Source organism: Ovis aries, chromosome 6 (assembly GCF_016772045.2).
Source record: "Ovis aries strain OAR_USU_Benz2616 breed Rambouillet chromosome 6, ARS-UI_Ramb_v3.0, whole genome shotgun sequence".
Taxonomy (NCBI): Eukaryota; Metazoa; Chordata; class Mammalia; order Artiodactyla; family Bovidae; genus Ovis; species Ovis aries.
In genome coordinates, this window is record NC_056059.1 from 44,908,966 (window position 1) to 44,932,480 (window position 23,515).

At 40.6% G+C, this 23,515-nt stretch overlaps 1 protein-coding gene across 9 annotated transcripts in view; it reads left to right on the forward strand.

Annotated features, from left to right (window-relative positions):
• The window catches only part of SOD3 (superoxide dismutase 3), a 91,896-nt gene that overhangs the window by 17,767 nt on the left and 50,614 nt on the right, over positions 1–23,515 (forward strand). The gene's annotated exons all lie outside the window — the stretch shown is intronic.

Below are 23,515 nucleotides of genomic sequence, written 5' to 3' on the forward strand. Positions count from 1 at the left end.
CCCTATCTATAAAAACTTCTCACTTTCTCTAATTCCAATAGGTACCACTTGTCCCATGTGTTCTGGGCAAGAATACAGGCTTGAATGAGCTGAATGAGAGTCCCAAATCCTCTCCTTGTCTAAACCTGAACAAGTCAGGGAATATTTTTGAGCTTCCATTTTCTGTAGTGAAATAACAGTATGTATCCACTATATCGTGAGAACTAAACCATAGGACACATTAAGTCCTCAGCTCAGTGCCCAGCATTTTGGAAATATTCCTTATGTGTATATGTGTGTATGTGTGTGTGTGTGTGTGTTAGTCACTCAGTCACATCCGACTTTTTGCAACCCCATAGACTGTAGCCTGCCAGGCTCCTCTGTCAATGGGACTCTCCAGGTAAGAATACTGGAGTGGGTTGCCATTCCCTTCTCTAGGGGATCTTCCTGATCCAGGGATCGAATCCAGGTCTCCCACATTGCAGGCAGATTCTTCATCTGAGCCATGAGGGAAACCCCATTCCTTATATATACATGAGCAATATTAACTATAGCCTCTTGTTTCGGGGTCTGGAATAGAGCATAAACTCCCAAAGGGAAGGAAGCAGGTGGGTACCGATCTTTCAAAACATCCAGCGTGTGGAGATGAACTTATTGTCTCTGATAACAGACATTTACAGAGACAGATAATGTGACTGTCTCACAGAGGAGTCACTGAGAACAGAAGCCTCTCTGAGTTCATTTGAAGGGTAAGAGTGAGTGTGGGAATGACATTAGTGGGCAAATTCTAGAAATCTTGACATTTCCATGGCTGAGGAAATATCTTCCTGTTTACACTGGAAGACAAGATTTGCCTTTAGTGGCTGACTTGAAGGACATGAGTTTGAGTAAGCTCCGGGAATTGGTGATGGACAGGGGAGCCTGGTGTCCTTGGGATTGCAAAGAGTCAGACACGACTGAACAACTGAACTGAACTGAACTGAACTGCACCCTATTTCCAGACAACTCCATTTACCCCCAGATATCACCTATAGAGTCCAAGGGCTTGTTAGCTGAGGCAGATTCTGACCCCAACAAGGTACATGAGGCAGTGCTCTGCTGGCCTAGAGCCTTGGCAAGCCTTCGTTGGTATCTCTCTGACTCCTGGGTGCTGGCACCTGGCTGCCCGTGTCCTGACCTGAGGCTCTCCTGCCTCCTGATACTTGCTCTCTGCTGTAGCTGACCTGGCAAGCCTTTCCCCTGCTTCTGTGCTGGAGGAGTCTTACTTTTGTTCCAGCTTGTGTTAACAAATAAATTGGGTCCCACTGCTCACCACTTACACAATCAATACTCACGAATGTCTGTAGGAAGAAAAGATGCCTTTAATCAGAATGCTGGCAATTTGGGGAGATGCTGGACTCAGTGTTCCCCAAAGAACCACCTCCAAAGATTCTGCTTGGCCAAGCAAGTTTTAAAGGGAAACAAAAAAAGGAACCTCAGTTAATCATTGAGATAGGAGGTCAGAGTCGTCACCATCCCCCAATGTACGCAGGCAGGGGTGTGGGCTTATCAACTTCTCTGATCTTTCTCTGGATGTTATCTTGTTCACATAGTTCAGTCACACACTTTGTTGAGTTTACTTAAGGGGAAGCTGAGGAAGAGCTCTGATCATCTGTTAGTTATTTATTCTTCATTTCTATTTCTTTGATCTATGAAAAGAACCAACAAGCCAAGCAACATACTATGTGATTAAAAGATTTGAAAGGTATGCTTGGGCGGGAGATTAGTAGAGCCTGGGGGTGCCTGGTTTAAAAGTGAGTTACAGCAGAGCTTTGCTAAAGTGACAGGAAAGGGGCTTCCTGCTGAGGGCGGTTTCCTGTAAAGAGCTGCATACATTTGCACACCTTCCCCAAGTCACTAAGATGAATTCCGATTGGTCTAAGTCAATCATGGCACTCCCATCCCCTAAATGTGGCTAATGAGAACAGAGATTCTGAATAAGGTTTCTTGACTCTAAAAAAAGACAAAATGGATACCAAGAAGAGCTGGTCCCCTTTATCATTAAGATTCTCCAGAGAACCAATAGGATGGATGTATATACAAAGAAAAGACCCTAATACTGGGCAAGATTGAAAGCAAAAGGAGAAGAGGGTGGCAGAGGATGAGATGGTTAGATATCATCACCGACTCAATGGACATGAATTTGAGCAAACTCCAGGAGATAGTAGAGGACAGAGGAGCCTGGCACACTGCAGTCCATGGGGTTGCAAAGAGTCAGACATGACTTAATGACTGAAAAACAACAACAACAAAATGTGTAGAGAGTGAGTGAGAGAGAGATTTATCATAAGGACTTGGCTTATGCAATTATGGGGGCTAGTAAGTTCCAAAAGTGACATGGCGAGTCAGTAAGCTGGAGACCTGGGAGAATGTATGGTTTAGTTCTGGTCTGAGTGTGGAGGCTGAGAACCAGAGGCAATGGTGTAGATCTAGTCTGAAAGCCAGTGGCCCAAGATTCAGGAAGAACTCACGTTTCAGTTTGAGTCCAGAGGCAGGAAAAAAGTCGATGTCCCAGTGTGAAGGCAGTCAGGTAGAAGAATTCTCTCTTACCTGGGGAGAAGGTTGCTACTTTTGTTTTATTCAAGCCTCCAACTAATTGGATGAGGCTCACCCACACTGGGCTTCCCAGGTGGCGCTAGTGGTAATGAACCTACTCGCCAATGCAGGAGATGGGGATCTCATCTCTGATCTGGGGAGATCTCCTGGAGGAGGGCACGGGAACCCACTCCAGTACTCTAGCCTGGAGAATCCTGTGGACAGAGAAGCCTGGTGAGCTGCGGTCCATGGGGTCGCAAAGAATCGGACACAACTGAAGTGACTTACCATGCACGCACGCACCCACATTAGGGAGGCACTCTGCCTTACTCTCGTTCAATCTCATCCCCAAACACCTTTTCAGAGACACCCAGAATGATACTTGACAATATTTAGGCAACAAAAGACCCAATCAAATTAACCATCACATTCCCTTTCTGCCTAATGTACATCATGAGTTGAGCGTGTTTCACTAAAAATGTAAGCTGAAGTCCTAAACTGCAGGTTACTTCAGAAGTTGATTTTGTTTGGGAATGATGTCATTGTAGATGTAAGAGGTTAAGATGAGGTCATATTGGAGTGTGCTGGACCCTAATATAGTACAACTTGAGTCCTTATAAAATAAGGCAAATTTGGACATAGATACAGAGGGAATGCTGAGTGATAATGGAGGCAGACACTGAAAGTCTGCAGCTGAAGCCAAGGACCTCCAGGAATTTTTTTAACACCAGAAGCCAAAGGCATGGAATATTCTTCATCAAAGCTCTCAGAAAGAACTAACCTAGCTGATACCTTATTTTCTGATTTCTGGCCTCCAGAACTGTGAGACAATAATTTTCTGTTGTCTTAAGCCATTCAGTTTGAGACATTTTGTTTTAACAGCCCTAGGGAACTAATCCAGTGTGTGAAGGTGTGATGCCTGGGGCTGCTGGACCATCTTGCTCACAGAGATGAGAGGGGCTCACAGACACACTGAGGAGGACAGTGTAGAGTTGGAAAAACCTGGGTCTTTGATAAATTTGTTGAGCTTCTGAAATAACCAGCTCAGAAAACACCCTTTCTCTACACTTGTAATATGAGATACTACATACCCTTACTGTTTCAACCATTTGGGACTGAGTTTTCTGATATATGTCGACAAGTGCATCTGACTGATGGATGGATCTCATAGCCTCATAGTTCAGACATATTTTGCCTTCTGTATTTCTTGTCTTAGTGAAAGGCATCACCATCCATCCAGGTGCCAGAGTTTCCCAAAGGAGAAATTTGGTAGTCATTCTTGATGCCTTCCTTTTTCTCATCCCCCGGCTTAATCATTCATCAGATCCTGACAACATTACCTCTTTATTGGCTTTCAGTTTGCCAGCCATCACTGCCTTGGTACTGTCCTCCCACATCTTAACTGGACTCCATGTGGTCAAATCCTGATCAACTTAAACCATTATCCTCACCAGGGCCAGACTGATATTCTGCACATATAACTTTCCCAATTTCTGCTTGGCAGAAAGTTGTTGGGTGGTGCTTAAAGCCTGAAATGGATGGAAACTGACCAGACCATGCCCTCTGCATATGATAGTTGCAGAGTCTCTTATCTCCTGGCACATTTTAAAAGCAGATCATACCCCTTTGTCCCTCATTTTCTTCCATACCCCAAACCACATCACTTGCTCATTTCTATCAGTGTATTTCATAAGTTTCATTCTGTATTACTAACCCTAAATATAAATAGAATTGTTCAAAGGAGACCATTCTGTTCTTAAAGTACTTAGTGACATATGTGTAAGCTCTGCATGGTGGAACTAAGGACAGGGCTCTTTCTTGCACCTGAACATAAATGTAAAAAGAGGATCCATTTTTGAGTGATATGAGACTTCAGCTTATTTGTAATTAACTTTCTTCAAGACAAAGTTCAGGCCCAAACTCCTTAGCATGGTATTCATTGTCATTCATGATCTAGTGTCCGGTCGCTATTTCAGCCTTATCTTTTATCACATGACCTGTGATCAGACTTGAAACCATTGAAGTTATCACTCTCTCTCTTGCCTCAGGATCTTTGCATATGCAGTCCCCTCAAGATGAAATGTGTTAACCAAGCATTCCAAGAATGGAGACCTGGTGAAGGAAAAAAATGTTTATTTGGGGTTTGTTAGGATTGCAGCCCAGGAAGTAGAAGTTCAAAGAAGCTCACCTTGAATTATGTTTGGCTGGAAGGAAAGTTATGACCAACCTAAATAGCATATTAAAAAGCAGAGACATTACTTTGCCAACAAAGGTCCATATAGTCAAGGCTATGGTTTCTCCAGTGGTCATGTACGGATATGAGAGTTGGACTATAAGGAAAGCTGAGCGCTGAAGAATTGATGCTTTTGAACTGTGATGTTGGAGAAGACTCTTTAGAATCCCTTGGACTGCAAGGAGATCCAACCAGCCCTTCCTAAAGGAGATTAGTCCTGGGTGTTCATTGGAAGGACTGATGCTGAAGCTGAAACTGAAACTCCAATACTTTGGCCACATCATGTGAAGAATTGACTCATTGGAAAAGACTCTCATGCTGGGAGGGATTGGGGGCAGGAGGAGAAGGGGATGACAGAGGATGAGATGGCTGGATGGCATCACCGACTCTATGGACATGTGTTTGAGTGAACTCTGGGAGTTGGTGATGGACAGGGAGGCCTGGCATGCTGCGATTCATGGGGTCGCAAAGAGTCCGACACAACTGAGCAACTGAACTGAACTGGACTACAAAATGGGGGAAACTTATAAAGGTACCCCCCACTCCCTGCCAAGATTGTATAAATTGTTTGTCAAGAATTAGGGTTGGAGCTGGCAAGAAGTAAAGGTGCTTGTTAAGTCAGGAGTGGTTGGGGTTCTAAAGTTTGAAACTTTGAAAGTTGTTGCAGCTAGCTGCTGCTAGGAGATACTGGTTTTGAAAATGACTGATGGTGTCCTTGAGTTTGATACAGTTCAGAAAATTCAAATTCTCAGTGATGTAAGAATGTGTCTGAAATCATATCCACAATGGCCCTTGGGGTCTATTTTCAATGTCTGAACCATAGTTACTCCATTTTGATTTTTGAGGAATCTTAAGTATGTCATCAAATGCTACTCAGCTCTCTTGGCTAATTCATTCTTCAGGCCTGAACTCAGCCACTACCTCCTTCTCCAGGTGACCTTTTCTGACACCCTGCTATTGTTTGGTTGGGTATTTTCAGATTCTAGAAACAATACTGGCACTCAGGGAAATGTGGCCTGGAAAGCCCCTCGTTGTTGTGGCAAAATCACTGGAGAGAGAGTGAAGAGACCTAAGTTCCAGTCTTGGTGTCTGCCACTGAGGAAGCTGTGGGGCCTTGGGGAAGTACCTTCTCCTCTTGTGGGGGTCAGTTGCTCTGTCTTTTGAGTAAGGAAGTAGGACTATGGTTAGTAGCTTCCAAACTACACCCTTCAGAGCCTAACGACTCTGCAGACACGGCCCAGGTAGGGAGCAAAAGGAGGGAGAGACAATCCCTGGATCCTGTCTTCTCATCTCCTCAGGTCTTACTACATCTGCTTCACATACTGTGATTTTATCAGAACTGGGGGGAAAGAGAGGAATTAAGAGCTCCAAAATGTTAGAAAACCAGTGATCTTTATAATTACAGTTTCATTCAGGGCTTCTCTGGTGGCCCAGTGGTAAAAAAAAATCACCTGCCGATACAGGAGACACAGGCTCGATCCTTGGTCCCGGAAGATCCCACATATCTTGGAACAACTAAGGCCACGCACAACTATTGAGCCTGTACTATAGAGCCTGGGAGCCACAAGTATTGAAGCCTGCGTTCCCTAGAGCCTGTGCTCTTCAACAAGAGAAGCCACTGCAATGAGAAGCCCATGCACCGCAACTCGAGTAGCCCCTGTTGCTGCAACTAGAGAAAAGCCTGCAGGCAACGACAGAGACCCAGCACAGCCCAAATAAATAAGTAAACAAACAAAAATTTTATAAAAGTCTCGTTCAGTTCACAGGCTATGTTGTAACACAGGAAGATGAAGAGAGAGAGATGGTTGAGGAAACAAAGGTGGTGATGCCAGTGTCTATGGGAGGAAGCGGGGAGAGCCTGGCAACCCAACAGATCTCTTTGCTCCAGTTTGCACAGAAGTGACAGGCTCTGGGCTAAGACTGGACATTAGGAGTTTGGAGTCCAGAGCTTGGGTCTTTGGGATTTCAAAAAAGTGGCTCCTAACCTCAAGCAAACAATCTGTTTCTTGTCTCTACATACTGCCCTTTTCTGAACATTTGAAATTATAAAATATATAGTCTGTTGTGTCTGGCTTTTTTCACCTCATGTAATGCTTTTGAGGTTCATCCATGTTATAGACTTGTAGGCTGTGCAAAGGATTTCCAGTCTGATGAAGGATAAAAATATGACCCAGAGAGGCAGTAACACACGAGGAACTTCATTGCATGGTGCTTAAGCTTGCATTGGAGAGGAAGCATCTTTCAGGATGAGACCATCCAGAGACTTGGAGGGGAGCAAGGGAACTAATAGAGAGCTGGGTCAGAAAAAGGGCTTGTGTGTTTAGGTAATGTTACTCCGCAGTACCTGGCAGTCTCCAGGTCAGACAGATGGAGAACAGCAGTTTGGGGCCTTGGGGCCCAGGGCACACCTTTTTGATTACTAGCAGATACGGGGTGAGGTTAAGTGGAGCATACACATCCCTGGAGAAGAAAACGGCAACTCACTCCAGTATTCTTACCTGGAAAATTCCATGGACAGAGGAGCCTGGTGGGCTACAGTCCATGGAGTCAGATACGACTGAGCTGCACGCACATTACACAGTAGACACACATCAGGGGAGTTTAAGTTGCTAAAAAGCTGCTTGTTTGGAATATTTTTAGGATAACTGGATCCATAACCATTCGAGTTTTATCAGGACTTTTGGCTAATAGGTTTCAGTCTGAAGAAATAAACACCCTAGGGACCAATACACACTGGCCATATTTTGCTCATTTATACAACAAGCATATATCAGTATTTCATCTCTTTTCTTTGTTGAATTGTATTCCATTGTATAGATATACCACATTTTGTTTATCCATTCATCAGTTAATGAATATGTGATTGTCCATTACAAATAATACTGCTATGAGCATTCATGAACATGTCCGTTTGTTGGGGATATGTTTTCATTTTGCTTGGGTAGTTTCCTGGGAGTGGTTTAGCTTGGCCAAATGATGACTTTTTAAAAGAAACTGTCAAGTTATTTTCAAAGCAGCTAGATACATTTTACATTTCTGCCAGCAATGTATGAGGGGCCTAATTTCCCCACATCCTTGCTAACATTTGTTATTGTCTATCGATTGGTCAGTCAGTCGCTCAGTCGTGTCTGACTCTTTGCGACCCCATGAATCGCAGCACACCAGGCCTACCTGTCCATCACCAGCTCCCAGAGTTCACTCAGACTCATGTCCGTCGAGTCAGTGATGACATCCAGCCATCTCATCCTCTGTCGTCCCCTTCTCCTCCTGCCCCTAATCCCTCCCAGCATCAGGGTCTTTTCCAATGAGTCAGTTCTTCACATGAGGTGGCCAAAGTACTGGAGTTTCAGCTTCAGCATCAGTCCTTCCAAAGTACACCCAGGACTGATCTCCTTTAGGATTGATTGGTTGGATCTCCTTGCAGTCCAAGGGACTCTCAAGAGTCTTCTCCAACACCACAGTTCAAAAGCATCAATTGCTCAGCGCTCAGCTTTTTTCACAGTCCAACTCTCACATCCATACATGACTACTGGAAAAACCATAGCCTTGACTAGATGGACCTTTGTTGGCAGAGTAATGTCTTTGCTTTTTAATATGCTATCTAGGTTGGTTAGACAAAAATTGGTGCAAATAGTTGGTGCTAAGTGGTGTCTCATTGTGATTTTAATTTGCCATCCCCTGAAGACTAATGATGTTAAGCATTTAAAAATAAATATATAAACAGAAAATTTGCCCTTGTGCCCATTCTAAGTCATAACTCAGTGGCATTAATTACATTCTCACTGTTGTACAACCATCAGCATGATCTTTAAAAAAAAAAAAATTCACTCCTTTGGCCACACTGGGTCTCAGCTGCAGCACACAGACTCTCTAATCGTGGCGTGCAGCCTTAGTTGCCCCTCGGCATGTGGGATCTTAATTCCCCAACCAGGGATTGAACCCATGTTCCCTCTGTTGCAAAGTAGATTCTTAGTTACTGGACCATCAGGGAAGTCCTTCTGTTAAGCATTTGAAAATGGGCTTATCAGTGATTCATTTCTTGGTCTATTCAGATCTTGTGTCCATTTAAAACTGAATTGTTGTCTTCCTTATTTATCATGTTATTTATTCTGAATACAAGTCTTTTACCAGATATACAGTGTGTAAACATTTTCTCCCAGTCTACGACTTGCTTCTTCATTTTCTGAATAGTCTCTTTTGAAACACAAAGATGTTTAATTTGATGAAATCTGATTTATCAATTTTTTTTCTTTTATGTGTTGTACATTTGGTGTTGTATCTAAGAACTCTTGTCTAACCCAGGGACACAAGGATTTATTCCTATTTTTTCTTTCTTGAGGTTTAAAGTTTTAGCTCTTAGACTAAAGTTTAGTTACAATCTAATTTGAGTTAATTTTTATGTCTGGTGTCAAGTATGGATATTCTTTTGCCATGTGAATATTCAATTGTCCCAATGCTATTTGTTGAAAAGACTGTTTTTGTCCATTGAATTGTCTTGGCATCACTTTTGAAAATCAGTTGACCATAAATAGGTCTTTATTTCTAGACTAAATTCTGTTTAATTTAAATCTATCTATCTGTCTTCTTAGTCAGTGTCACATGTCTTGATTACTATAGCTTTGTAGTAAGTTTTGAAGTGAAAGTTCTGCCACATTTTTCTTCTTCATAATTAATTTTGCTATTCTGACTTTTGCCTTTTTATATAAATTTTAGAATCAACTTGTTAATTTCTGGAAAAACAACTCCCAGAATCTTATAGAAATTATGCTGAATCTGTAAATTACTATGGGGATAACTGACTTCTGTAACAACTGTCTTCTGATCCATGAACATGGAATGTTTCTTCATATGTTCAATTCTTATTTCTTTCAGTAATGGTTTCTAATTTACAGTGCACAAGTCTTACACTTTATTGGTTAATCTATTATTAAATATTTTACCTCTTTTGAGGCTGTCATGAACTAAATTGGTTTTTAAAAAATTTTTATTGGAGTATAGTTGATTTACAATGTTGTATCAATTTCTGCTGTAATGAACTTGTTTTTTTAATTTCATTTTGTGGATTGTTCGTTACTGTTCTGCAGAAATACAATTGAGTTTTGTATATTGATCTTATATCCTGGACCTTGGTATACTCATACATCATTTCCAGTAGTTTTAAAAGAAAGCTGTATGGATTCCTTAGAATTTTCCCTATACAGGATTAAGTAATCTTCAAATAGAGACTATTTTACTTCTTCCTTTTAATCCAGATAGTTTTAATTAAAATTTTTTGCATTGATTCACTAGCTAGCTAACATTCCCTAGCTAACAGTGGTGGTGCTATACTCAGTCATGTCCGATTCTTTGCAACCCCATGGACTGTAGCCACTGTTCAGGGAATTTACCAGGCAATAATACTGGGGCAGTTTGCCATTTCCTACTCTGGGGAATCTTCCCTACCCAGGGACTGAACTGCTTCTCTTGTATTGGTAAGCAGATTCTTTACTACTGTGTCACCTAAAATCTCTAACAAAATGGTATTTCAAAGCGACAAGAGAGGATATTCTTGCTTTGTTGCTGATCTTGAGGGGAAGGCATTAAGTCTTTCACCATTAAGTATGATATTTAGCTTTAAGGTTTTCATAAATGCCCTTTTTCAGGTTGAAGAACTTCTCTTCCTATTTTGTAGAACATTTTTACCTGCATGAGTGCTGGATTCAGTTATGTGGTTTTCCTGCATCTATCGAGATAATCGTGTGGCTTTATTCTCTTAATAGGGTGCTTTACGTTGGTTAATGTTTAGATGTTAAACCAATCTTGTATTGCTGAGATAAATCCTACACGGTCAAGGTGTATAATTCTTTTTATATGTTTCTAGGTTTATTTAGCTAATATTTTGTTGAGGATTTTTGTGTCTGTATTCTTGCCCAGGTTGCACAGTGGTAAAGAATCTGCCTGACAAGGTAGGAGACATAAGAGACGCGGGCATGATTCCCAGTTGAGGAAGATCCCTGGGAGTAGCAAACGGCAATCTGCTCCAGTATTCTTGCCTGGGAAATCCCATGGACAGAGGAGGCTGCTGGGCTACAGTCCATGGGGTCAAAAAGAGGTGGACACGACTGAGCAACTGAGCATACACACACGTTTCTCAGGATACTAGTCTACAGTTTTATTTTCTTGTGATATCTTTGTCTGATCTTGGCATCTGACCATTACCCGATGTTGACATCTGAGTAATAGTGGCATCATAGAATAATTTGGAAAGTATTTTCCCTCCCTGTATTTTCTGGAAGAGTTTCTGAAGGGTTGTTTTATTTATTATTTACATACTTAATAGAATTAAAATTCTCCAAGCCAGGTTTTAGCGATAAGTGAACCGTGAACTTTCAGATGTTCAAGCTGGTTTTAGAAAAGGCAGAGGAACCAGAGATCAAATTGCCAACATCTGCTGGATCATCGAAAAAGCAAGAGAGTTCCAGAAAAACATTTATTTCTGCTTTATTGACTATGCCAAAGCCTTTGACTGTGTGGATCACAATAAACTGTGGAAAATTCTGAAAGAGATGAGAATACCAGACCACCTGACCTGCCTCTTGAGAAACCTGTATGCAGGTCAGGAAGCAACAGTTAGAACTGGGCATGGAACAACAGACTGGTTCCAAATTGGGAAAGGAGCACGTCAAGGCTATATATTTTCACCCTGCTTATTTAACTTCTATACAGAGTACATCATGAGAAACGCTGGGCTGAAAGAAGCACAAGCTGGAATCAAGATTGCCGGGAAAAATATCAATAACCTCAGATATGCAGATGATACCACCCTTATGGCAGAAAGTGAAGAAGAACTAAAGAGCCTCTTGATGAAAGTGAAAGAGGAGAGTGAAAAAGTTGGCTTAAAGCTCAACATTCAGAAAACGAAGATCATGGCATCTGGTCCCATCACTTCATGGGAAATAGATGGGGAAACAGTGGAAACAGTGGCTGACTTTATTTTTCTGGGATCCAAAATCACTGCAGATGGTGACTGAAACCATGAAATTAAAAGACGCTTACTCCTTGGAAGAAAAGTTATGACCAACCTAGACAGCATATTAAAAAGCAGAGACATTACTTTAGCAACAAAGGTATGCTAGTCAAGGCTATGGTTTTTCCAGTAGTCATGTATGGATGTGAGAGTTGGACTATAAAGAAAGCTGAGTGCCGAAGAAGTGATGCTTTTGAACTGTGGTGTTGGAGAAGATTCTTGAGAGTCCCTTGGACTGCAAGGAGATCCAACCAGTCCATCCTAAAGGAAATCAGTCCTGAATATTCATTGGAAGGAGAAGCTGAAACTCCAATTATTTGGCCACCTGATGTGAAGAGCTGACTTGTTTGAAAAGACCCTGATGCTGGGAAAGATTGAGGGCAGGAGGAGAAGGGGATAACAGAGGATGAGATGGTTGGATGGCATCACCGACTCAATGGACATGGGTTTGGGTGGACTCTGGGAGTTGGTGATGGACAGGGAGGCCTGGCATGCTGCAGTTCATGGGGTCGCAAAGAGCTGGACACGACTGAGCAACTGAACTGAACTGAGTTGAACAGAACTCACTGAACAAGCCATCTGGGTCTGGAATTTTTTGCCTTTGGGAGATTTTTATTTACTAGTTCAAGTTTTGTTGTTGTAAGTCTTCTTGAGTCCATTTTGATGATATTCTAGAAATCTGTCAATTTCATTTAAATTGTCTGTTTGTTGCCATAACATTGTTTGTGCTAATCCTTTGTACTAATAATTCCTTAATTTGTATACAGTAGAGTCCTCTTTCCTTCTGAATTTTGCTATTTGTGTTTTATCATTTTTTTCTTGGTCAATCAGGAAAAAGTTTGGTCAATTTTTGGAAGTGTTTCAAAGAAACAGCCTTTGGTTCTGTTAATTTCTCAGTGTTGTTTTGTTTTCCGTTTTGTCCACTATAATTTTTTATTATTTCCTTTCTCCATTTGCTGTGGGCTTAGTCTGTTCCTCTTTTCTAGTTTCTTAAGGGGGAAACTTAGGTTATTGTTTTGAGATTGTTCTTCTATAATATTCACATTTAAAACTATACACTTTCTTACTAGCATTGTTTTACATGCATCCATACCTTTTTGATACGTTGTGTTTTCATTTTCACCCATTTTCAAGTATTTTCAAATTTCTTTTTTTTTTCTTTGACTCACCAGTTCTTTTGAAGTACATTATTTAATTTCCAAATATTTATGGATTTCCTGATTGTATCTCTTTCTTGTTTCTGATAAGGAATCAGCTACTAACTGTATTGTTGTCTCTCTGTATGTGATGAGTCATTTTTCTCTTGTTTCTTTCAAGCTTGTCTTTAGCTTTCAACAGTTTGTATATGATGTGTTTATTTATTTAAAAGATGAACTGCAGTTGGTGCAATATGGTGTTAGTTTCAGGTGCACAGCAAAGTAATTCAGAGTATATACATAGGTGTGTGTGTGTGTGTGTGTGTGTGTGTGTGTGTGTGTGTGTGTGTGTGTGTATCTGGAAAAGAATATATATATATATATATTCTAGATTCTTTCCATTATAGGCTATTATAAGATATTGAATACAGTTCCCTGTGCTGTACAGTAAATCCTGTTGTTTCTCTATTTTATATATAATGCTGTGTATGTTAATCTCATACTCCTAATCTATCCCTCCCCACTTATACCTTTGGTAATGATAATGTTTGCTATGTTTGTGAGTCTGTTTCTATTTTATAAATTAGTTGATTTGTATTGCTTTTTAGACTCCACATATAAGTGATATCATGTAATATTTATCTTTCTCTCTCCAACTTACTTCACTTAGTATGATGATCTCCAGGGTCATCAATGTTGCTGCAAATGGTGATATTTTATTCTTTTTTATGGCTGTGTATTATTTCATTGCATATATATACCACTTCTTTACCCATTCATCTGTCAATGGGCATTTAAGTTGCTTCCATAGCACATGTGTGCACATGAACATTGGGGTGTGTATATCTTTTCAAGTTAGAATTTTCATCTTATCTGGATATATGCCCAAGAGTGGGATTGCTGGATCATATGGCAACTCTATTTTTAGTTTTTTTAAGGAGCCTCTATACTGTTTTCCATAATAGCTGTATCAACTTACATCATCATTAACAATGTAAGAAGGTTCCCTTTTCTCCATATCCTCTCCAGCATTTATTATTTGTAGACTTTTTATGATGGCCATTCTGGCCAGTGTGAGGTGATGTCTCATTGTAGTTTTGATTTGCATTTCTCTAATAATTAGCAATAATGAGAATCTTTTCATGTACCTGTTGACCATCTATATGTCTTCTTTAGACAAATGTCTATTTAGATCATCTACCCATTTTTTGATTGGGTTGTTTGTTTTTTGCTATTAAGCTCTATGAGTCATTTGTATATTTTAAAAATTAAGCCATTGTTGGTTGAATCATTAGCAAATATTTTCTCCCAGTCTGTAAATAATTCTTTTTGTGTTGTTTATGATTTCCTTTGCTATGCAAAAGCTTAATTTGATTAGGTCCATTCTTTTTTATTTTTTGCTTTTATTTCTTTTGCCCTCGAAGATGGATTTAAGAAAATATTGCCATGATTTATGTCAGAGAATGGTTTGCCTATGTTCCCTTCTAACAGTTAAATGGTGTCATGTGTTATACTAAAGTCTTTAGGCTATTTTGAGTTTATTTTTGTATATGGTGTGAGGGAGTGTTCTAACTTCATTGATTTGTTTGTGGCTGTCCAGCTTTCCGAACACTTGCTGAAGAGACTGTCTTTTCTCAATTGTGTATTCTGGTCTCTGTGGTTGAAGATTAATTGGCTATAGGTGTACGTATATGATGTAGTTAGATATAGATCTATTTGCATTTAAACAATTTGGACTTCATAAAACATCTTGAATCTGTACATTTATGTTTCTTATCAAACTTGGGAATTTTTTGGCCATTATTTCTTCTAATATTTTTTGCCCTTCCCTCACCTCTCTCCTTCAGATATTACCATTAATGTATGTTAGCATGTCCAATGGATTCTTATGACTGTTTGAGGGTCTATGCAATTTTCTTCTTTTTTGTTCTTCAAATTGTATAATTTTTGTTGATTTATATTCAAGCTCACTGATTCTTTATTATACCATCTCAAATATGATGTTGAGCTCCTCTAGGGAAAATTCCATTTCCCTTACTTTACTTTTCAACTGTTAATTTTCTATTTCAGTTCAGTTCAGTTCAGTTCAGTCACTCAGTCATGTCTGACTCTTTGTGACCCTGTGGATTGCAGCACGCCAGACCTCCCTGTCTATAACCAACTTCTGGAGCTTACTTAAACTCATGTCCACTGAGTCGGTGATGCCATCGAACCATCTCATCCTCTTTCATCCCCTTCTCCTCCTGCCTTTCCCAGCATCAGGGTCTTTTCAAATGAGTCAGTTCTTCGCATCAGGTGGAGAAAGGATTGGAGTTTCAGCTTCAGCATCAGTCCTTCCAATGAATATTCAGGACTGATTTCCTTTAGGATGGACTGGTTGGATCTCCTTGCAGTCCAAGGGACTCTCAAGAATCTTCTCCAACACCACAGTTCAAAAGCATCAATTTTTGGTGCTCAGCTTTCTTTATGATCCACCTCTCATATCCATACATGACCACTGGAAAAACCATAGCTTTGACTAGCATACCTTTGTTGGCAAAGTAATGTCTCTTCTTTTTAATATGCTGTTTAGGTTGGTCATAACTTTTCTTCCAAGGAGCAAGTGTCTTTTAATTTCATGGTTTCAGTCACGATCTGCAGTGATTTTGGAGCCCCCCAAAATAAAGTCAGCCACTGTTTTCATTGTTTCCCCATCTATTTCCCATGAAGTGATGGGACCAGATGCCATGATCTTCGTTTTCTGAATGTTGACCTTTAAGCCAACTTTTTCACTCTCCTCTTTCACTTTCATCAAGAGGCTCTTTAGTTCTTCTTCACTTTCTGCCATAAGGGTGGTATCATCTGCATATCTGAGGTTATTGATATTTTCCCCAGCAATCTTGATTCCAGCTTGTGCTTCTTTCAGCCCAGCGTTTCTCATGATGTACTCTGCATAGAAGTTAAATAAGCAGGGTGACAATATACAGCCTTGACATACTCCTTTTCCTATTTGGAACCAGTCTGTTGGTCCATATCCAGTTCTAACTGTTGCTTCCTGACCTTCATACAGGTTTCTCAAGAGGCAGGTCAGGTGGTCTGGTATTCCCATCTCTTTCACAATTTTCCACAGTTTATTGTGATCCACACAGTCAAAGGCTTTGGCATAGTCAATAAAGCAGAAATAGATGTTTTTCTGGAACTCTCTTGCTTTTCCATGATCCAGCGGATGTTGGCAATTTGATCTCTGGTTCCTCTGCCTTTTCTAAAACCAGCTTGAACATCTGGAAGTTCATGGTTCACGTATTGCTAAAGCCTGGCTTGGAGAATTTTGAGCATTACTTTACTAGCGTGTGAGATGAGTGCAATTGTGCGGTAGTTTGAGCATTCTTTGGCATTGCCTTTCTTTGGAATTGGAATGAAAACTGACCTTTTCCAGTCCTGTGACCACTGTTTTTCAAAACACGATTTCTATCTGTTAATATTCTCTATTTGATGAGTCAGTCACCATACTTTCCCTTAATTTTTAAAAGTAATTTCTTTTAATTTTGAACATATTTTTGCTACCAGCTTTAAAGTTTTTTTCTTCTAAGTCCAGCATCTTACAGGATCTCTCAGAAACAGCTTCTGTTGACTACTTATTCCCTAAGCATTTCCTACTTTCCTGTTTCTTTAAATGTCATAATCTTTTATTAGGAACTAGGAATTTTAGGTAATATATTGTAGCAACTCTGGATTCTGACTCCCTCTCTGGGTGTTGTTGTTAGCATTGTATTTTGTTTGTTTATTGACTTGCTTTGACTTATTCTGTGGAGTCTCTCAACTTCAGTCTTTGCATGTCTTTGCTAATTTTCTTTTTTGTTCTTGCTTTCCTTTCTAAGTTTGCCTTCCTACAATTAACCCTTAGTTCAGCATACCTTACTAATTGGTCAGAGGTTTTATTCAAGCACCTTCAGTCAGTAAAGCTTATACCCCCGGCTGTTGGAGCTCTCCATGGATTTGAAAACGCATTTAAATTCAAGCAGGTTATACATCTGCCCTTGCTTATACTTGATGCCTGTTTGTGTCTTCTCTGTTTGTATTCAAAATCTCACCTTATTCAGGCTTATGTACATAGCTAAAATCTTCTCCAGCCTCTCTTGGATATGCACTTAGCCTAGAGCATGGTTACAGATTTTGAGATCTCTGGGGATAGGCTGAAGCTTATTGAGGCCAACTCTGCCTATCCAGTTCCTTTAATATCATTGTCAAATTTCTGGCTATGCTTCTAAGTCTTCTTCTACCAATGTCCCAAACAATATCACAGCCTAAAGACTAGCTGTCACATTAACCTTTCCCATTTGGTTGCTAATACAATCAGTACTGTTAATCATGATGTCTGAAGGCATGGGATTTTTTTCCATGCTCCACTCCAAATCGCATCAGCTTTCTCTGAAAAAAAATTTTTCAGAGCTTGTCCTGCCCTGGTAGACCTATGATATTGATGCAATTGAAGGGATGATGGGAATATCTGTAGGTTGAAATATCATAGAGTCCAACTGTCCTTAGCCAGGTTTCAGTAGGCTTACTTGAATAAACACATCTCGGTTTCTTCGCATGTCTTTGGACACTGTTCAGGGTCTCAAAGTTGTTTTTGACATTTCTATCTGGTTTTACAGTTGTTTGGGACAGAAAGAATTTGTTGAGCTCCTCTCTCTGCCATTCTGGAAATCCCACCTTTTCAATATAATTTTATGTCCTTATGTCTCTGTTGTGTGTTGCTTTGCTGGGACTGCTAACCAGAGGCCGCACCCTTTTCTAGCCAGGAGATACACCTAAGACATAAGTGAGAAGTCAAACTCTCTGGGCTCAAATTTTATGTATCTGTTGTAAAACATCATTTATTTATTCATTTGGCTGTGTCGGGTCTTAGTTGTGGCATGAGGGACCTTCTTTGCGTCATGTGGGGTCATTCGTTGCAGCGCACAGACTCTGGTTGCGATATGCTGGCTCAGTAGCTGCAGCACGTGGATTTTGTAGCTCACAGGCATGTGAGATCTTAGTTCCCTGGCCAGAGACTGAACTTGTGTCCCCTGCATTGCAAGGTGGATTCTTAACCACTGGGCCACCAGGGAAGTCCCTGGACTCAAATTTTAAATCTTGATGGGTGTGATACAAAGTCAGAAAATAGGAAGTTGCAGTTCGTTTATTTTAGCCACACCCTGATAATATTGTCAATTATCTCTTGCTACTTAGATTTCTGGAATTCCCCTGCTTCTCATTATATACAAAGCCTGGTTGTCTGGCCTTTTATCAGTTGCGGAAAGACCCCCACTATGTTCGTTCAAAAAATACCTTTTCTGCTCAAGTTAGCCAGACCCTGTTTCTGTTGCTTGCAAACAAAGAACCTGACGGATACAGCTTTTCAAAGGATGTGCAGAAGGGAATCTTCTAAAGACTCCAGATAAGAGGCCAATTATTCACTTGACAGTTCTCGGGATTGCTACAACACACATGTGCCTGTGGGAAGCTCCTGAGCCGGCGGTGTGCTGTGTGTCTGATGAGATCCCACTGGAGGGGCCAAGTCTGCACCTGTCACCAGCCACAAAGAGGATCCAATTTTTTTTTATCCATTTCATCTGGAGAACCATCTGGGCTGGGAATAGAAGTAATAATAACAAATCATTGTCACCAGATTTCCTCGTAGATAGCACTTCATTTTTGTGGCTCTTGTTAAAAATCAAGTGTTCAAGCCTGCTGGTGAATAAACAGCCAGCAATCGTTACAAAGGCTGTCCTGAGCCGTCCTGAGACTGAATTGGGACTGGGCCTAGGAACATGGCATAGAGAGACTTGGCTGCTGGCTGTCTTTTCTGGAGGAGCAAGAGGCTGGAAAGCCCCAGAAGCCACAATAAGAGGAAGCCCTACTGAAAATCACGTAAAGCAGCATTGTGTAGCAATGGCCTCCTTACCAGTATCATGCATGAGAAACTAGGGTTTTGTTTGATGAAGGCCAGCAGCAGGATGTGGGGGCTTAAGTAAGCCATCTGTGATATTAAGTAACATTAATGCAGTCCATGGGGTTGCTAAGAGTCGGATACAACTGAGTGACTTCACTTTCACTTTTTACTTTCATGCATTGGAGAAGGAAATGGCAACCCACTCCAGTGTTCTTGCCTGGAGAATCCCAGGGACAGGGGGCCTGGTGGGCTGGACACGACTGAAGAGAGCTGGACACGACTGAAGCGACTTAGCAGCAGCAGCAGCAATAGAGGAATATTATCATAAACAAGGGAGATGATATTTCTTTCTTTATTCTTTCTTTATTCCATGCTTCTCTGAGCACTCCAAGTTATATCTTATTTTGGCATCATCTATTTCGTGTGCTATAGACTAAAGAGAACAATCAAGATGGCAAACTGAAACTGCCACATGATAAACAGTGGGAGGAACGGAGGGCGTTTTGTTTATGGAGGAGGGATTAAGAGGGTGAAATAGAGGGGGGGAGGTATGATAACTATTCTCAAAGATCTCCAGGGCAGACAGGAGGAGGAAGGACAACATTCATTCTCTTTGCTGCCAGTGACAGCTAGGATCAATGGCCAGAAACTACAAGTAGACACATTTTAATTCCATATCCCTTTAAGTGGAATACTTAAATTTCCCCCAGGGTCACTAGGAAATGTGTTTTCATCTTATAATCTCAGGCAAAGCATGTTTCTTTGTGAAAACCATAGATGTTAGTTTATAAGTACCGACACTTATAAGTGGCAGGTAGGTGATAGCTATATGACTTACCTATATACAGACATATATATTTCCTGTTTTAACTCACTGTACAAACCCTATTTATAAAAAAACTATGTGTACTTTAGGCATTTATTGGCTGAAAAATGTTTGAGTTTTAAAAGAATTTGCAGAACCATGTGTAAGAGCTCAGAGAAGTGGAAGAAGATACACTAATAAAACCTTAAAGAAGAGATCAAGTAGCTGACAAGTGAGAGACTAACAGTGGACCAGGAGGAAAGAGTGGGAATTAGAAGAAGAGCAAACAGTTCCACAGCTGTCAGAAGGAGCAAAGGAGAGTAATCCATCACTTGTAATCAAGGTGGAAGTGCACAGCACAGAAAATGTTAAAGCTGCATGCATTGCATTGATCTTAAGACTGTGGCACCCTACTGGTATGGGCTTCCCCGGTGGCTCAGCGGTAAAGAATCTGCCTGCAAAACAGGAGCCGCAGGAGACTTCGGTTCGATCCCTGGGTCGGGAAGATCCTCTGGAGGAGGGCATGGAAACCCACTCCAATATTCTTGTCTGGAGAATCCTATGCACAGAGGGACCTGGGCTATGCTAGGGCCCATAGGGTCACAAAGAGTCTGACATGACTGCAGCGACTTAGCATGCATGCATCCTATGGTATATTTAAATAATCATCCATGCACCACAGGAGTAAGATTCAGGACCTCTGCTGGCTCATCCAACACTTACAGGTGAACTAGAAAGAGGCCCTCTACTGGACACATGCAGCCCTGCAGGTGAATGAATCAGGGAAACGCCAGACTTCACCTTTCTCATGTCCCTTCTTCTGAGCATCTTTGTACAGGGAATTGCTGTCTTCATAGGCTTGGACAGTCTTGACATGACCTGTTCCCGTGTTCTGAAACTCACATTTAGAATTTTATATCTGGACCCTTTAAGGACTGGATCAGAAGAATGAAGTTTTTCATTGCGTTTGGAACAGAATAGAAAATGTCAATCTACATACAACTGGTAAGGAAGAATTTTCAGAGCTATCCAAATCTGAAATGCAAAGCTTTAAAAGAAAGTAGCCTTGCCACTTTCAAGCGGTTCGAGTAAAGATCTGGTTATACAAAAAAAGAAAACGTTCCGGTTACTACAGCCAAGATCTTAAGTTTGAGTGAAATTAAGAGCAGAGTGATGAAGCTGTGTCAATGGTTCTAAATATTAAAATGTATCTGAACCTCCTGGAGGTTACAAGCGTATATTGCTTCAAAGGTTCCAATTCAGTAGATGTTCTAATAGGCTCTTAGCTGAGGCTGATGATGCTGCTTCAGAGACCACATTCTGAGACTGGCCTAGACAGTCATTAAGGCATTTTTACATGGGTATGAATCACTTGGAGATCTTGTTAAAATGTAGATTGTGATTCATCCAGTTTGGGAAGGGGAGGCTTGGGATTCTGGACAAGCTTCCAGGCCCTGGTCCAGGGACAGGGCTTTGAGTATCAAGCACCCAGGACTGGTTCCATGGCAGTTGCTGAATCTGAAGTCATGTGACAAGCTACCTCAGCTGTAAAGACTTAGAGGACTGTTGGGCAGGAAGCCATGTGGCTCATTCATTCATTTCACAGATATGAGTGCCTATTGAGTCTCAGCTGCTGGTAAAGGGGACATAGCAATGAAGAGGCCCAGACCTCACCTTCATGGAGCTCGCATTCCAGACAACCCAAGTCATGTTTACAGCTCACTCTCCAATCTCTCAGTGGTCTCGTCCTTCGGCTTCAATATTTCATACCTCAGCTTATCCCAAGGAAGGAGAATAAATATAAAGAACTGCAAAAAAGCAGAGTAATTTAAAATACTTTGTTTTCTTCCCACTTTATTTAAGAAGTATAAAATTTTCTGACTCTTGAAAAAGTTTTTCAGAAAAGACATTTATATATTGACATAGGCTCACTCACTTTTACTTTCTCTCCAACATTTCTAAACAAAATGTGCATCAAGATGAACCTTAATGTCATTGTCATGCGGTGAAACAGACATGGTTAGAACCTAGATGCTGACTTTTGAATTGGGATGGCTCAAAAATAGGGATCAGGACAGTACTTGGAGGAAGAAGACAATTTTGAAAGGAGCAAATGGGTATTTTCCACTGCCTTTGTCCTTGCTTCCAGAAAGTCTGGGTGAGTGGGAAGGAAACAGTCAATAGATTGGCAGTGAAACGTAGTGGCCTAAAGCATGGGTTCAAATTCTGTCTCTATCACTTACAAATTGTGATCAGGACAAGTTACCTAATGACTCTGATTTCTTATCTGAAAAGGAGGAATAAAGTCTAGCTGGCAAGGAAAAGAATGAAATAACAGTTCAACATGCATATAGTTCACAGTAAACTCTCAGTAAGTGGTAATGATAGCAGGATCCAGGTAGACCAGAGTGAAAGTTGCTCAGTCACGTCCAACTCTTTGTGACCTCATGGACTATACAGTCCGTGGAATTCTCCAAGCAAGACTACTGGAGTGGTTAGCTGTTCCCTTCCCTGGGGGATCTTTCCAACCCAGGGATTGAACCCAGGTCTCCCTCATTGCAGGTGGATTCTTTACCAGCTAAGCCACCAGGGAAGCTTAGAAAGTCAGTATAATTCAGGGCTATTTTTAAATATTTATTTTTATTTATTTTATTTGGCTGCCCAGGTCTTAGTTGTGGAACATGGGATCTTTAGTTGCAGCCTGTGAACTCTAAGTTGTGGCATGTGGGATCTAGTTCCCTGACCAAAGACCCAACCTGGATCTCCTGTGTTAGAAGCATGGAGTCTTAGCCACCAGACCACCAAGGAAGTCCTAGTTTAGGGCTATTTTTGAGAGGCGTGTAAGCAATGCAGAGGGAAAATAGCCCTTCTTCTTGGCCAACCTTCCAGAAAGAGGCTCAAAATACAATAGAATAATTTTGTTTGGATAAAAAGGAAAACATCAACCCGGTGATAGAGAACTGGGTTAGACTGAGCTGAGGGAGATCTGTGGCTGCAACTAGAATGGATTCTTTTCTAGGATGAGGGTATTGGAATTTTACAATAGATGCACAAGAACAGCCTTGGATTTGTGATGCTTTTAAATACACCTAAAATTATGATACCCAAAGCTGGTGAAGTTGCGGTTAAACTGCTATACCCATAAGGTTTTGGTGGAAAATTGGTACTATCTTTTAGGAAAGTAATTTGGCACTGTGAATTAGACATTCTGAAAATGTTCATATGCTTTCACTTGGTTATTTTCCTTTTAGAAATTTATTCTAAGGAAATAATCCAAATGAAAGAAAATGAGGAAGGTAGTTATTTTTATTACCTGTATTTGGGAAAAAGAACCAGGAAGCAGCTGTAGTAATTTTAAAATTTTTTAAATTTTTACTGAGATATAATTACACATAACATTGTGTCAGTTTAAAGTATGCAGTGTGTTGATCTGATATATATATATATATATATATCAATATGATTACCACTGTAGCCGTAACTAACACATCCATCATGTTATATAATTACTGTTTCTTCCTTGTAGTGAGAACATTTAAGATCTATTCTTTTAGCCGCTTTTAATTGTATAATACAATTGTTAACCATATCACACTGCAGTGATTAGATTCCCAGAACCCATCTTCCAACTGCAAGTTTGTACCTTTTGACCAACATCTTCCCAGTTTCTCCCACACCACTCTACTCTCTGTTCCTAGGAGTTTGGTTTTCTAGATTCCACATATAAGTGAGATCATATAATATTTGCACTTATCTGTCTGACTTGTCAGAAGTAGCAGGGTTTCCTTCTTTTTTATGGTTGAATAATATTCCACTGTGTGCATATACAGACATGTACCACTTGATATATCCATTCTTCTTTCATTCA